We start from the raw sequence: 15,156 nt of genomic DNA, 5'->3' as shown, positions 1-15,156 counted from the left end.
AAGTAGCCCATTTGCTTATAAAAATCAATAATTGTAGAACAATAATATAGATGTAATATTTTTCTTTTTCAAAATATTTGACGAGAACATCAACAGACCTAATCTACTTTAAATCTAGCCTTTCAATAATAGATCATTTTATGACAAATACTTAAGGAATGCAACTTGTGTGAGTAGAGAGAGTTAATTTAGCAAAAAAAATTAACCTACAGAAACAAGGCTGTAGCCATGGAGTCAACATTGGGGGGAGACCAAATCTGCACGCCCCCCCACCCCCCCAAACACACACACCCTTACTTCCTGCCATTGAAATTCTAAAGTAAAATATGCACAAATTGACTAACACATCTTGGACAAACCACACGCAGAACTGCAATACTTGAACCGATAGTTGTAATAACAGGGATTTGTTATGTTTAGTTATGATTACATTATTTCGAATGGTGGTATGTGGTTGCCTATCGTAGAATAGCAATGAAAAAAAAAATGTTTCTTTTTTGTTGTTTTTCAGTTTCAGATATATAAGGGGGGGGGGGGGGGGGGGGGGGGGGGGGGGGGCATTTTGGGCATATCTGAACATTGGGGGGATGTGTGTCCCTCATTGTATATGGTGACTACTGCCCTGTTCAGCAATATTTGTGCTGACTTGATGCAGCACCACAGCTCTTTGTTTTAAACTTCCTTTATTCAATCCTCAAAAATGATACAAAAGCATGAAAGAATACAATTTAAAACAAGGAGAACAAAGAACAGTTTCAAAGTAAAGTTCCAGTTCATACATGAAGTGGTGGATATTGGTTTTCCCTGTTAGAGCATTTGTATCTATAGATGAAAAATGTGCCATATAAAATGAGAGGATTCAAAATGAAGACATGACCTCTGTCTAAATCATTTTCTCCATAACAAATTATATCTTTTTTTTGTAAATTAGTCTTAGATCCACATCATATGTCATGTCATATATTTCATCATATTAAAAAAAAAGTAATTTGTGAGATTGGTTAATTTAAAATTTTTGAAATATGCCTCACTCACCTTATTTGTTAAAGAGAGTTGAGATTCATTTCCAATTAATGCTCTCAAAGTGACTATTCTAATAGTGTTTACAGGAAGAAGTTGCAGAGAGGTGTATTATATGTTTCAAAAGTGTATGACTACATTTGTTATCCTTTATGTTGATGCCATTTGACAAAACATCTGTCCTAAACATTGACTGTTCATTAGACATATTACCTCCCTGCAACAGTCTCAAAAAAAAAAACGTGTAGCTACTGCATCAAATACTATGCTATCTTCTCGTGCAGGTATTGGGATACCAGATGGCTTTAAGAATTCAGTATGTGTAGGCTAAGTAATTGACTGTCTTTTTAATCAGTTGTGATATCAGTAAAATAGTATTTTGGACCCAACTACCATACAAGATTGATTTATTTATATATTTTTATTATTCCATATCAAATGTTTATAGGGGGGGAAATTGTGTTTGTGAATAAGCCAACATAAAAGAGCCTGCCTGTGAAAGTAAGATAACTGGTGGGAGGAGTATTTTTACAGCTAGATCGCACTCAAGACATTCTTCACCGCCATTTTAAAATAAGTAAATAAGTGAATAAAGTTTGGAATTAGGTACCATATCCCATGTTTATTATTCATGCAATGTTTGAAGCACCACGGCTCATTGGTTCATTGGGTGTGCTGCTTGGTGACGTCATTGGGTTCCCCCCTTCGTCGTGTTCGCATCTGTCTGCGCATGCGCTCTTCTCCCTCAAACCCACAGTCTCGAGCAAAAACCTACGACGCACAAACATCAGTGAGGAGCAGCCCCCTTCTCCTGCCACCACGGGACATCTCATGTACGTATAGCTGTGTCGTCTTCTCATTAAATATCAATTTATACATTTAACACTTGCTCCTGTACGACTCATTGACGCCATTTTTGCATAGCTTCACTGTTTGTTTGAATGGCTGTGGAGCCAAAGCGGAGGGTTAATTTTCTCCTTCTCGTGATGTTTTGGCCTCTATCGTTGTTATAGGAGTTGTTTTGGTGTGTATTTGGCTTCACTTGCAGATACACCTCCGTCACTGACGTGGGGTATCCCTGTTTGCCTGGAAATGCCAGCGCTGAACGTTTCAGGAAACGTCAGCCTTTTGCTGTGTTTATTCAGCGCTGCTTCCTTTCTCAGCTGTCATGTGCGCCCAGTCTGCTACTTGAACCCATCAGTCAGCATTTGTGTTCAGTATTAAACTATGGTCTGCACAGGGAGTTCAAGCACCTGTTTGTTTCATATGTTTTTAAGTCGTCATATCTTAATTCATTCAGGATAGACGGTGCGATGATCTGTTGTCCTCTGTGGAGACAGCGGAAACCAAACCACATTCAGAAAGACTGACATTTAAGGTGACCTTGCTTATTGAGAAATAGATAAACCAAGTGAAATATAACACAAGGTGGTTTGTTGATTGTTTCGAGACACATTTGTATTCGGCAGGCGTATCATCCACCAAGCATATTGTATTTGTAGGAAAATTCGACTTTTGAAATTCATCCACATGTAAATTCAACAAGCTTCTTCCAGCAGCATCATGGCTGGTTGTAGCGAGTCGGGTCAAATCAGAAGTATTATATTTGAGAACATAAGAGCTGCTTTATATTACTGCTACGTATACCACACTGGGGGATACCACCTCTTGATTTTGCAGCTGATCGGCTGATAAGCAGTGCATTATGAAATTAGCTGATTCTTTAATGGAGTCTGGCGTGACGTTCTCTTCATGCTTGATAGAAAAGCAGGTATACAAGCAGATGTGAGATAATACACGTAGCCCTATACAAACAGTACATAATGAGGTCATTATAACTATAGATAGTGAGCAGTGCACACTCAGGATACAGATCTGTATTAAATATGTAAAGCATGTAGCCTCAAGCCATTTTACACAGTCATGATTTCTAGATTAATCATAAACTACACTCTTAATCTGCATTCACACTACTTATCTCTCCATTTTCCTTGCCTAGGTCTTTAATGGCTATTTGCCAGTTAAGGCAAACCTGACAAAAATAATACTGGGCCTCCAGTTATTTGGGTTGACAGATATAGATTGTGTTTGGTTTTATCTGGAAGTGCACACGGAGAAGAACTTCCTCCCAAGTTTTATGGCATCCACCGCTCATTTTACCATGGCTCTGTACTGTTAGGTTAGTTGTTTTGCTGTGCATGCTGTTGCACCACCTGTCAGTCAGGTTTTAAAATATGGAGAAAAAGCTTGAAATAGTTCTATAATGCACAGGCAGGCATGTTGTTTAGACTCTTGTTCTTCTCTGTTACACAGTAGGTTGTGATGGGAAAGCAACACTAGGGGGACATGGGGGATAAATGAAATGATATTTGACATGCTAGGTCAAGAGGTGTTAATGGTATTAGTATTGAACAGCTTGCTCAAGCGTCCTTTTTGACCTCTCTTCGACCTTTTCGTGTTGTTTTTGAGTATAAGCTGCTTCAGTGCATTCAGACACCAAATCCTGATAGTTTCTGGTTCGCAGTCTTAAAAGAAAAACCTGTTTTGTTTTTTTTTTGTTTTGTTTTTTAAGAATTTCATGGTAGATGTAGTGGACAAGGTGCATCGTACTACATGGGTACATTGCTTTCATGTTTACTGACATGGTGATGGAGTCGAGTGCCACTGTCTTCAGAAAACTAGCTTGTCTCTATAAACAAATTTAGCGTTGCTGTGTTGGGAGTGTTGCCTGTGGTGAACAGATTACATCTGTAAGTGCAGTCCCCTCAGCTGTTACACAGGCCAACCTCAGCCGAGATTCTCCACCTAACTTATCAGCTATCTGCCACTTCTGCTTGTCACATATATTGTAGCGTGTGATGTGAGGCCATGCAGTTCAGCTATCACACTTTGGCACTGTTGTGCTGCAGTGTTCCCACGCTGAGGCTTACAGTAAATGTACAATTATGAAGGCATTTTGTTCCATAACACAAATTTACCACTTCAAAAGTGACAGTAAATCAGTGATTATTTGCATAGGTGATGGGGTTTCTGACTTTTTAGCTGTATTGTAAAAATGGGACTTTATTATTGCTGTCAGTCTTAAAGCTATGCAGAGCGGTAGTTCCTACTTGTTGGTGATAAAAGTTATCACTGCCCCCTTAACACCTGTAATCCGTTGATGCAGACAAACAGTTCTTTTCTGATATAGTCCAGTCTTGTTTGGGTCCACTTGAAGAGGCAGGGGCCAACATTCCTGCACCTAGAACACTTACATACCCCCTCCCCTCTGCCTGTGAAAGTCTGATCCACCTCAGCTGGAGCATTGCTATTCCACTATCAGTTTGGAGACTGATACTCATTGTTGGTTTAGGGCTGTGGTGGAAATAGCTTGGGACATGTACTCAGGCACTTGACCTGAAAGATCATTCTGGTTTCTTACAGTCTTGGTTCTATTTTCATAGTTTGGCCACCAATCCTGGCTGTTATAATAATATTATGCTCACAAGTTTTTGCAGAGCTCTGGTAACATTGCTAAAAAGGAGTTAAGCAGCACAGGAAACATGTGCAGTCATATGATAAGACAAGTTGTAAACAAACCCTCAGGTAAGACAGACTTCAAGAAAGCTGAACAGTAAAATTACTACCCAAGCTGTCTTTTGTAAACATCACAGTTTATGAAACAACTCCTGGTTCGGCTTTGACTTTCAATACTTGCTGTTTTTATGTGTGCACAAAGTTGACAAAGAGGGATTATTACAAACATTTAAGGTTTACCTCCAAATGCTCCACTGCTTATCTTACTTGCCTTGGCTTAGATTTAGTTGCTCCCAGAACTCAACATTTTCACAGCAGATGTTTTGACTTGTTACAGTAAGAGCATGTGCATGGAATTTATCCATCATTCATTTTTCTGTGTACACTTGTGGTTTAACTATGACATGTCGAAATGCGTTGTGTGAAAACATCCATACTTTGATGGGTACGGTGATACCACAGCAGTAGAAACAATGGTCAAACCAAAAAAATTAAAATGAAAGTTGCAATATTCCAGAATTATCCTTTTAACTACAGTGTTGAGGTGCTTGTTCCTTATCTATTGTCTATTTTATGGTACTTCATACTTCTCCATTTCAGAGTGAAATATTATATGCTTTACTCCTCTAAAATGTACTTTCTTTGCAAATTGATAAGCTTATAAAATATGATGTTTTGTTATCGAAAACAATTACCAATATACAGGGTATTTCAAATCATCAACGTTAAAATGCTGCCTACATATTAATCCATCATAAAACCTAATAATTTAATTTTCATAATGATGTAACGCTCTAAGAGGAGCCAATGCGTACTACTGAGTGCTTTCATTTATGATACTTAAAGTTCTTTGATGCCCCTTTTTAATTAGCCTAAGTGAGAAGACTAAAACAAAATGAAAACACAAATTTAATGCAGGGCTTTAATAGTACTGAGTACTTTTCAGTGTGGTCTTGATTTACAACACTTACGATACAACTATATCCAAAATCCAAAAGATGATGTATCACGACATTGAAATAATATTGATATATTGCCCATCCCTGCTGAATTCTGAGATTCCAAAGTTTCTAAAGATTCCAAATGTGTCAGGCTGAATTTTGGGGAGATGTGAATTAAACTTAGAATGTAAAAAATAATGAATGTAGCCACCGTGACATCACCCATTGGTATGTGAACTCTCATTTTGAAGCATCGAGTTTTGCATTTTGGCAGTCGCTATCTTGGATTTTTGGAGCCAAAAGTGACCATATTTTGATTAGTGGGTAGAAATAACTCTAATGCTAGCTGCTAACTCGGTTAGCACGGTGCATTTACAGTTATGGTTAACTATGATAATGCTTAAGCTAATTTCTCACTAGCAAAACAGGCTTAAAACTTTTAAAACTTAAAAACGTACTTACTTAGCCCTAAGACTCCCTGGAGGGTCTTTTAATACAACCAAATGCTGAATGAGACTTTTTTAGGTGACCAAAATATTACGATTAACTTTCATAAACTGTAGACATACTAAAATGGCTATGCCTATAAAGAATGTAAAGTTGACGTCACAGCATGTTAAATTTTATGGAGGGGGTACCATCTTGTCAGGTATGTCAGGCTCTGTTACCTGTGTCTACGTGGAGGTGAAGCAATGGTATTTGGACAAACCAATCAAGGTAAATAATCTGACATACAGATGTGTGTGTGTGTGTGTGTGTGTGTGTATCAGAGAGTGTGGAATAGGTTTATAACAACATTAAGGAGTAATTTACAAAGAAGAGAAATAGTGAGAAATCACATTTTAATGTGCCGAGTGTAGGAGCTAGAAGAGAAACAGCCTTGTTTCCAGCTCTTTGTACAAATTCATCCAAAGGATCAAAGAGCGGTGAGACAAAGAACGTCCACATTGCTTTTGTTTTGGTGACTGAGACATCCCAGTAGACACAATAATGAAGATACTGAACAACTTACCCTCTCAAATTACTTAAGGAAGCCAAAGGATTGTGGGTCAGGAAAGTCCCAAGTTGGGTATTAGTTCCCACCTCTATCAGGCTGAGCTTTGTTCAGGAATGCTTGAGAGAGCACTTTGGGTAATAGACTAGTGGCCTGAGAAGGGGACTTTGAAAGCACCTTGCTACTGTGCTGAATTGATGTTTTATAATACTGTATCTGACATGAAAGAAAAGCTGATTTATTGCTTTGCATTTGCCGCATGTTGCCCATAAAGCCATAGTGACAAAGATAGATGAACTGTGAAGCACCATGAGTGTTGAGGTTGACGCCGCCTTGCTCATATCTTGCTCAACTGATGTTTTTGCAGACGAGTGTGCTAAATAATATTTCCTGGGGGTGGGAAAGGCTCAGGGGCACGTTGCATAACGGTACTGGCTTCCATGTGTGAATCATGCTAAGTGCAGCATACTCTGAAGATGAGAAAAGAGAACAGGACGGGTCTTGTGATGCTGTTGCGCTGCAACAAGCAGAGATCTTCTCCACCAAATCACTCAAGCTTTTCAGTATCTTTTCACCATCCTCCTTCATGACAGAAGCGCCTCTCTCTGTGGTCTGTGCGTGGGCGGATGTGTGTTTGTGGATATGTGTATGTTGCAGGAGGGATGTTTGGTGGGGGCTCCCCTTCTTGCTCGTGAAAGCAGAAATACTGCAGCCTTTGCGATCTGAGTGAAGGAATGCTGATGTAATGAGTCCTCCAGTGTTTTATGCCTTTGTGTGTGCATTTGCTGTGGCCATGGCAGGACAGGAGGACAGGACACATTAATCAGGCCAAAAGGCGTCACTGGCCGGCAGGTGATTGTACTGCTGCCATCCATCCTCGGCAGGAAATCATGACTTGAGGAGCTCTGCTGCTAGCTTAGCTCGGCTCAGGCCTCCAGCTGTGACAGGCAACATTTCACACTTCAAGCATTGCCAGTAAGACTGTTGAACTGTGGGCCATATGCTCAGTTTTCCTGGTGAGATCTCACTTTGCCTCATCAACATGAAAAACTTAGGCTTTATTTATTCAGGAAGTCTTATTGAGAGATAGTCATATTGAGATCAACACTGAAGAGAGACCTTACATATATACAGTACAGGCCAAAAGTTTGGACACACCTTTTCATTCAATGCGTTTTCTTTATTTTCATGACTATTTACATTCTAGATTCTCACTGAAGGCATCAAAACTATGAATGAACACATGTGGAGTTATGTACTTAACAAAAAAAAGGTGAAATAACCGAAAACATGTTTTATATTCTAGTTTCTTTAAAATAGCCACCCTTTGCTCTGATTACTGCTTTGCACACTCTTGGCATTCTCTCAATGAGCTTCAAGAGGTAGTCACCTGAAATGGTTTCCACTTCACAGGTGTGCCTTATCAGGGTTAATTAGTGGAATTTCTTGCTTTATCAATGGGGTTGGGACCATCAGTTGTGTTGTGCAGAAGTCAGGTTAATACACAGCCGACAGCCCTATTGGACAACTGTTAAAATTCATATTATGGCAAGAACCAATCAGCTTACTAAAGAAAAACGAGTGGCCATCATTACTTTAAGAAATGAAGGTCAGTCAGTCCGGAAAATTGCAAAAACTTTAAATGTGTCCCCAAGTGGAGTCGCAAAAACCATCAAGCGCTACAACGAAACTGGCACACATGAGGACCGACCCAGGAAAGGAAGACCAAGAGTCACCTCTGCTTCTGAGGATAAGTTCATCCGAGTCACCAGCCTCAGAAATGGCAAGTTAACAGCAGCTCAGATCAGAGACCAGATGAATGCCACACAGAGTTCTAGCAGCAGACCCATCTCTAGAACAACTGTTAAGAGGAGACTGTGCGAATCAGGCCTTCATGGTCAAATAGCTGCTAGGAAACCACTGCTAAGGAGAGGCAACAAGCAGAAGAGATTTGTTTGGGCCAAGAAACACAAGGAATGGACATTAGACCAGTGGAAATCTGTGCTTTGTTCTGATGAGTCCAAATTTGAGATCTTTGGTTCCAACCGCCGTGTCTTTGTGAGACGCAGAAAAGGTGAACGGATGGATTCCACATGCCTGGTTCCCACTGTGAAGCATGGAGGAGGAGGTGTGATGGTGTGGGGGTGTTTTGCTGGTGACACTGTTGGGGATTTATTCAAAATTGAAGGCACACTGAACCAGCATGGCTACCACAGCATCCTGCAGCGACATGCCATCCCATCCGGTTTGCGTTTAGTTGGACGATCATTTATTTTTCAACAGGACAATGACCCCAAACACACCTCCAGGCTATGTAAGGGCTATTTGACCAAGAAGGAGAGTGATGGAGTGCTGCGGCAGATGACCTGGCCTCCACAGTCACCGGACCTGAACCCAATCGAGATGGTTTGGGGTGAGCTGGACCGCAGAGTGAAGGCAAAGGGGCCAACAAGTGCTAAACACTCTGGGAACTCCTTCAACACTGTTGGAAAACCATTTCAGGTGACTACCTCTTGAAGCTCATCGAGAGAATGCCAAGAGTGTGCAAAGCAGTAATCAGAGCAAAGGGTGGCTATTTTGAAGAAACTAGAATATAAAACATGTTTTCAGTTATTTCACCTTTTTTTGTTAAGTACATAACTCCACATGTGTTCATTCATAGTTTTGATGCCTTCAGTGAGAATCTACAATGTAAATCTTCATGAAAATAAAGAAAACGCATTGAATGAGAAGGTGTGTCCAAACTTTTGGCCTGTACTGTATATATACATATATATATATATATATATATATATATGTGTGTGTGTGTATGTATACATACATATATATATAGGGAGAGAGAGAGAGAGAGAGAGCGAGAGAGAGAGAGAGAGAGAGAGAGAGAGACATATATGGGTACGGTCCTTAGACGTTTTTGGTGGATAGTACCAAAAGCCAAACCAAAAGGACTTTTCAATTATATATTTGGTGTCCTGGTTGTTAATATTGAAGTCAATTGAGGATGTTAAATATCTTGCCAACTTAGATAGTAAGGCCTCATAAATGAAAGCACAGATATGCTGATGCCTTGTAGATGTCAGTGATGACCATCCAACTTTTTGACATAACTCAAGAGTGGTAAGTGTGACAGCTGTCTTAAGCAATGAATTCAATGGCACAGTGATAAATATCTTCCAGTGGTTTAAGGGTAGTGTCAGTAGCATTAGCATACAGAATATCTATATGATCCAGAGTAGAAACATATAGTGGCAACATCTTGGGCTGAACAATGAAGCAATGTGGAAGTGCCAAAAACTGCAGTTCCTTGAATGGCCACTTGAGGATGGCTTGAAAAGCGAGTCAATCCCGATAGATCCCCATTTCAAAATGCTCACCTTTACAGCAGAAATAAACATGTCTACAGTCCAGTACAAAAAACAGATTTGATCTCTTTAGCTAATTTACCCATCCATGACATCTGTATGAGGGATACATTTTTATATAAGTCACCCGTTTAGATGTTTTTAAGGCTTAAAGATATGCATAAACTGGTCAAGTTAACAAGCCACTTAAGTGTATTTTCAGTTCATCAAAGTAATTGTATTTTTTTGGTTGCCTAAAACAATCTTGCTCAGCATTTGGTTGTACTAAAATACTTTCAAAGGAGTTGGATGTTCTGTTTTTCGGGTAGGTTTTGTTTGAATGATTTTAAGCCTGTTTTTCACTCGCAAAAAGCATTAGCATTATCAAAGTTAACCGTAGCTGTAAATGCACCATACTAATCAAGCTAGCAGCTAGGGCTGTGCCCAAATATTAGGATATTCGAATATTCGTTTCTATGGGTAGGTATTCGTTATGAAAATTTGGTATTCGATATTCGTTTTTTTTTTATTTACTTTTTTTTTTTACATATTTTTTTGGTGCTAATGTAGTCTTTTTGTTGTTGGTAAATGTAGGTTATCAATAAAAATCAAAACTTTTAAATTGCGTTGTTAAAAATGTGAAAATATAGTATCCTACCAACTGAGCTTGTGCACACGGCACACTTGAGCGCATCCGTCTGAGGCTGTGGATCAATGCCAAGTTTTACCAGTTAATCACTATTCCCTCTAACTTGTAGCTGTTTTTTCGTTATCTTTTGAATTTAATATGAATTATGGAATCGTTTTTGTCAGCGTTTGTTTCCCCCGTTTCGCACAATAAATTATTGTTTAAAGTTTCAACAAGTTTCTTTTGGAGTGCGTGACACAAGTGTGTTTTGAAAACGGCCGCGGACTGTCACCTGCTCAACGCATCAGTACCTTCAGATGCCATGACAGTAATAGCCAATAATGTCAAAATATCATTTACAGACCGATTTAACAGACGATCACTGCTGCCCGACCTGCAGGTCCATTTGCGGGTCCTGTGGGTTACGGGTCGACCCGCACATCACTACTCAGCTCAGTCTATAAAGGCTGTACACAGCAGTAGACATTATATTCTATTCAGGCCGGCAGAACCAGCAGCGCATCGGCTCTACAGTGCACGGCACTGCTGATAAACCATTTTATTGCAGCACAGAGTGTCTGCCAGCAACCAATTACTTGCAGAGGCTTCCTACAACTTGTTTCAACAGTTCCGATTTAATCAGAAGACAAATTAAACAGGATGACAAGCCAATGTGAAAATCAAAAGAAAGCATAGAATAATGTACTGAAGGAGACTTGCCAGCACATTTTTTTGTGGTTTGAGACCAAAGATCTGGTCGCCGCTGTGCTAGGTCCGAAAAAACCCCGGAGGCAGACCGGGGAGGCAACCCACCCCCCATCGTGAATGAATATTCGAATATTCCTTATAAATTCTGCCAAGGGTCCAAATGCTAAAAAATGGTATTTGGGTCAGCCCTACTAGGGTTAGCTACACCTTCATGCCCAAATATGGTCCAAGATGGCCACAGCCAAATGCCAACTCAAGGCTTCAAAATAAGGGTGGCAACTTTTTGGGCAAGACACAGGCAACTAGCAGTGCAGCTGGTTTTCATTGCCACTAGTTCTTTGACGTAGGTTTGCTGTGTCTGGGCCATAACAGCCACCAGACAACCGATAACTATCTTCAAAATCTGATTAATATTACCCTTTTCCAACTGAGACAGCGGAGCAGAGGAGGCACAAGATGGTAAAAGCATAAAAATTGAAATCAGTTGGACAAGAAATATTTATATTTAGAGTAAATAAGAGGGCGCGTGATATTGATCTATGTGGGACACCTTCATCAACCATCTGGGGACTTGATTTGAAGCAATCGGTAACAACTGTATGTATTCTTCCAGAAAGATAAGATTTGAACAAGCTATAAGCAGAATCATATAATCAATACAAAGCATATTACTACCAAAAGCATTGGTCAGATCTGCAAAGAGAGCAGCACAGTGTTGTTTTTTTATCAAGGGAGGTAACAATGTTATCATCAGTAGTTGCAGCAGTTATTGTACTATGAGTGGGCCTAAAGCCTGACTCTCCTCCAGAATGACACACAGTAGTGAGCTGACCAGAAATGATATGATTTTAAGCAGATAGGAAGGCTTAGATACAGGCTAATAGTTGTTAAGGTTAAACTTGAAAGAGGCATTGAGACAGTTTGCTTCCATCATGTCTTTTCCTTCATTTTTGCTGATATTTTTATATGTTACATATTTGTTTGCTTATGTGCATGTGTGTGTTTATCTCGGCCCTCATGCTGTGTGTGTGTGTCTGAATGTTTCACACTGGGTCTTACTCACTAAATACTGCATTATATAACCTACTCATCTTCAAAGTGGCAGCCCAAACATACAGTCAGCCCCAGGGCTCCTAGCCTGTGTGTGTGTGTAATGATGTTATAGCTGTGTGAGTTCAGTCAGAAGACCAAACGGCGCATCGATAGAAGGGCTATAGCAGATTAGCTCAAGGACAGAGTGAAGGATGGAGGCCGGGGTGGGGAGTCCTGGGAAGCCCTGTGTGGGAGTCAGCAGTATTACAGACTGTGCTATGACTGGATCATTTATTTAAAATCAGTCCAGTGTTGGGTACAGTGCTGTTTGAGTGACACAATGGACAGAAGTTCAGCAGACAGTTTATAATTGTGGGACATTAGATTAGATATGCAGTTTAAGAGTTTCCTGCATGTCTCTGTGGTTTTCAATCAATGAATTAAACTTCCAGTTATCTGCATGATATCAGTGCTGACTCATGGATAAAAGGAAGCGGTTAGCTTCAGCAGTCATTTGAGATTTTATTAACACAGGCAAGCAACTTACTGATTGAAAGCTTCACAGGGTTTGAAGTATAAACTGCCCATGTTGTGAACTTAAATACAATGTGGAGCTGCAACATCCTGTACTTACAGAGTCTCCTTATTAGATCAAATATAATTCTGGGATGTGTTCTGTTCACGTCAAAATGCTCCCTCCTTTTTTATGTCACTGTGCTGACAACAGCTGTTGCCAGAGGCATTCTGTTTTTTGGTTTGTTTGCCCATCAGTCTGCCTGTCCTAGTCTTGCAAACACGATATCTCAAGAACGCCTTGAAGTAATTCCCTCAAATTTTGCACCAGTATCCACCTGGACTCCAGCAAGAACTGATTAGATTTTGCTGGTCAAAGGTCAAGGTCACTAAAGGATTCATATGCTAATTATGACAAAATTTCCCACAAATGTCTAACAGAAGAAAATGATGGAGTGATGACATTTTATATCTGAGACGTGAAAGGTCAACTTCACTGCGACATCATATTGTTTTCTGGACTTAATACAATGCCATAACTCAGGAACAGAAGGGGAAACATTCGGTCAGATGCTGAATTGATGAATCTTTGGTGCCTTGAAACTGTGGTAATTGTAAAGATCTTCTGGGCTGCCAGAGGGAAGATGTGTGCAAAGCGTCCACCTTTTAGAATACATAGCTTCTTTGCAGCAACATCCATATTTGAAGCACTGTCTGCCACCATGGCTACATATGAGCATGGATGTACATGAACTGTAACTGCAACTTACAGTCGGTTGGCAATTTACAGTTTGTTGGCAGGGCCATACAATCGCGAGGCAATGATTCTAGTTTATTTCTGCTTTTTCCCCTTGTGAACTGAAAACTGATATGCATCAGTCCTGTTACAGAACTTAACTGAGCTGCTTAAGGTGTCTTTCTAGCAACTTCTGATTAAGGAATTAGAGATTAATCTATCAGGAAGTTTTTTAATGTCAGACCACAAAACCTACTGTGCTCAGGCGCTCTTTTAAGCTTATCAGCAACAACATAAAACCATACATACATGTTCCAACTAACCCATTTAAATACAAGCTGCATTTTATGTGTGCTAAAAAGGTTATGCATTGTCAAGTCAAAAGGGTTGACTGGTATGTTGTATTTATATGCCCATGCCTTGTGCCATGTGTCTTTTTTAGTCCATATGTGTTACTTTATTATTTGCTATTTTCAGCTTTTCAATTCAGATTCAAATAACAAAACTGAGAGAATTTGAATAACATGTTTTTTCTTCTAAACTTTTGTTGTTGGCTGTGGGGTTGGGGATTGTCTGGTATCTATAATGACTTTTTCACAACAGACATTTTCATCTTTTCATGGCAAGAAAAGTAGGTCTACACCTTTGAGTCACTGCCCACATCTCTGATTTTATCAGTTATTTCAATAGGATGGGTGCAGGGCTCCAACTAACAATGCGTGCTGTGAAAACGCTCCACTCAGTCTGATTATCAGGATATGGGGAAAGCCCAATAAGATTAATGATGACTCTGTTTGTTTCATGATGATAAAACATGTCCTTCCTCATAGTTACTTCCTGGTGCACAGTCTATTGTAGTAAGACAGGAGATAAAAGATCAGTAAGAAGGACAAATTGAACATGCCTCCGAATGGTGTCGGGTCTAAACTCTTCATCCTCTGCCGAGTGACAAATTGAATTTTAGGAGTGAAATCCAGCAGTGAGCTGTACTACTGAACTGCTTGCTGCGTGCCTTTTTCAAAGATCCAGGATGTCAAATTTTTAGGCATGTTGGTGGCTATATGTTAGACTTCCTCCAGACTAATTTGTTTTCATTTTAAAACTCATAACTGCTGCTGTGTTTACACCTAGTGTCCACATTACTTGGTATTTTGGAATTCCTAAAACAGAGATCCTTGAGACCCTGTTGACCCAGTTTTAATTAAAAAACTCCAGGGTTGCCTTTTAATTTGGCTGGGCAGAAACAGAAATGAATTTTAAAATAAAAAAGTGTGGATTTGTATCTGTATAGGTATCTGTATAAATATTTAATAACTTGACATTCATGTTATCCTCAGATTATTTGCAAAAACTTTGATGATCCCTTGACATTTAATCCTCAGTTAAATTTTTAATTTGTCCAATACTTTGGTTTATGGCCAAATACCTGCAAAAATAATGGCATTCCCATCAGCCTTAGCGGTACTTATTATTTATTGCTTATCAACAAATGTTAGCATATTAACCAGCCCGGTCTCACCAATACATGAAATGGACACAAAGTCTTAACAACGCATTACGTGTTGGTGGGCATAAAATGTGCTAAAATTACTTGCTAGCAACATGGAAACAATGTTAATGCAAAGTGAATGAGGGTTATTTGTCGTGGTGGACACACAAATTAAGCATAAAGAGTGAGATAGTCCATGTAGGGCTGGCAGGCGGGTGGGAGGGGTGGTGGATGGGTC

The 15,156-nt window shown here is 39.7% G+C and overlaps 1 protein-coding gene across 2 annotated transcripts in view; it reads left to right on the top strand.

Moving 5' to 3' along the window:
* Positions 1–1,726: 1,726 nt before the first annotated feature.
* Positions 1,727–15,156, top strand: part of kiaa0513 (KIAA0513 ortholog) — a 36,965-nt gene continuing 23,535 nt past the window's right edge. For both annotated transcript variants that reach the window (XM_033635348.2, XM_033635346.2), the window contains exon 1: positions 1,727–1,853. The gene's annotated coding sequence lies outside the window, so the exon portion shown is untranslated. The remainder of the gene's footprint in view (positions 1,854–15,156) is intronic.

The sequence above is a fragment of the Epinephelus lanceolatus genome, chromosome 5 (assembly GCF_041903045.1).
Source record: "Epinephelus lanceolatus isolate andai-2023 chromosome 5, ASM4190304v1, whole genome shotgun sequence".
In the NCBI taxonomy this organism is placed as follows: Eukaryota; Metazoa; Chordata; class Actinopteri; order Perciformes; family Serranidae; genus Epinephelus; species Epinephelus lanceolatus.
The sequence above is the reverse complement of the archived record's forward strand: the minus strand, read 5'-3'. Positions and strand labels throughout refer to the sequence as shown.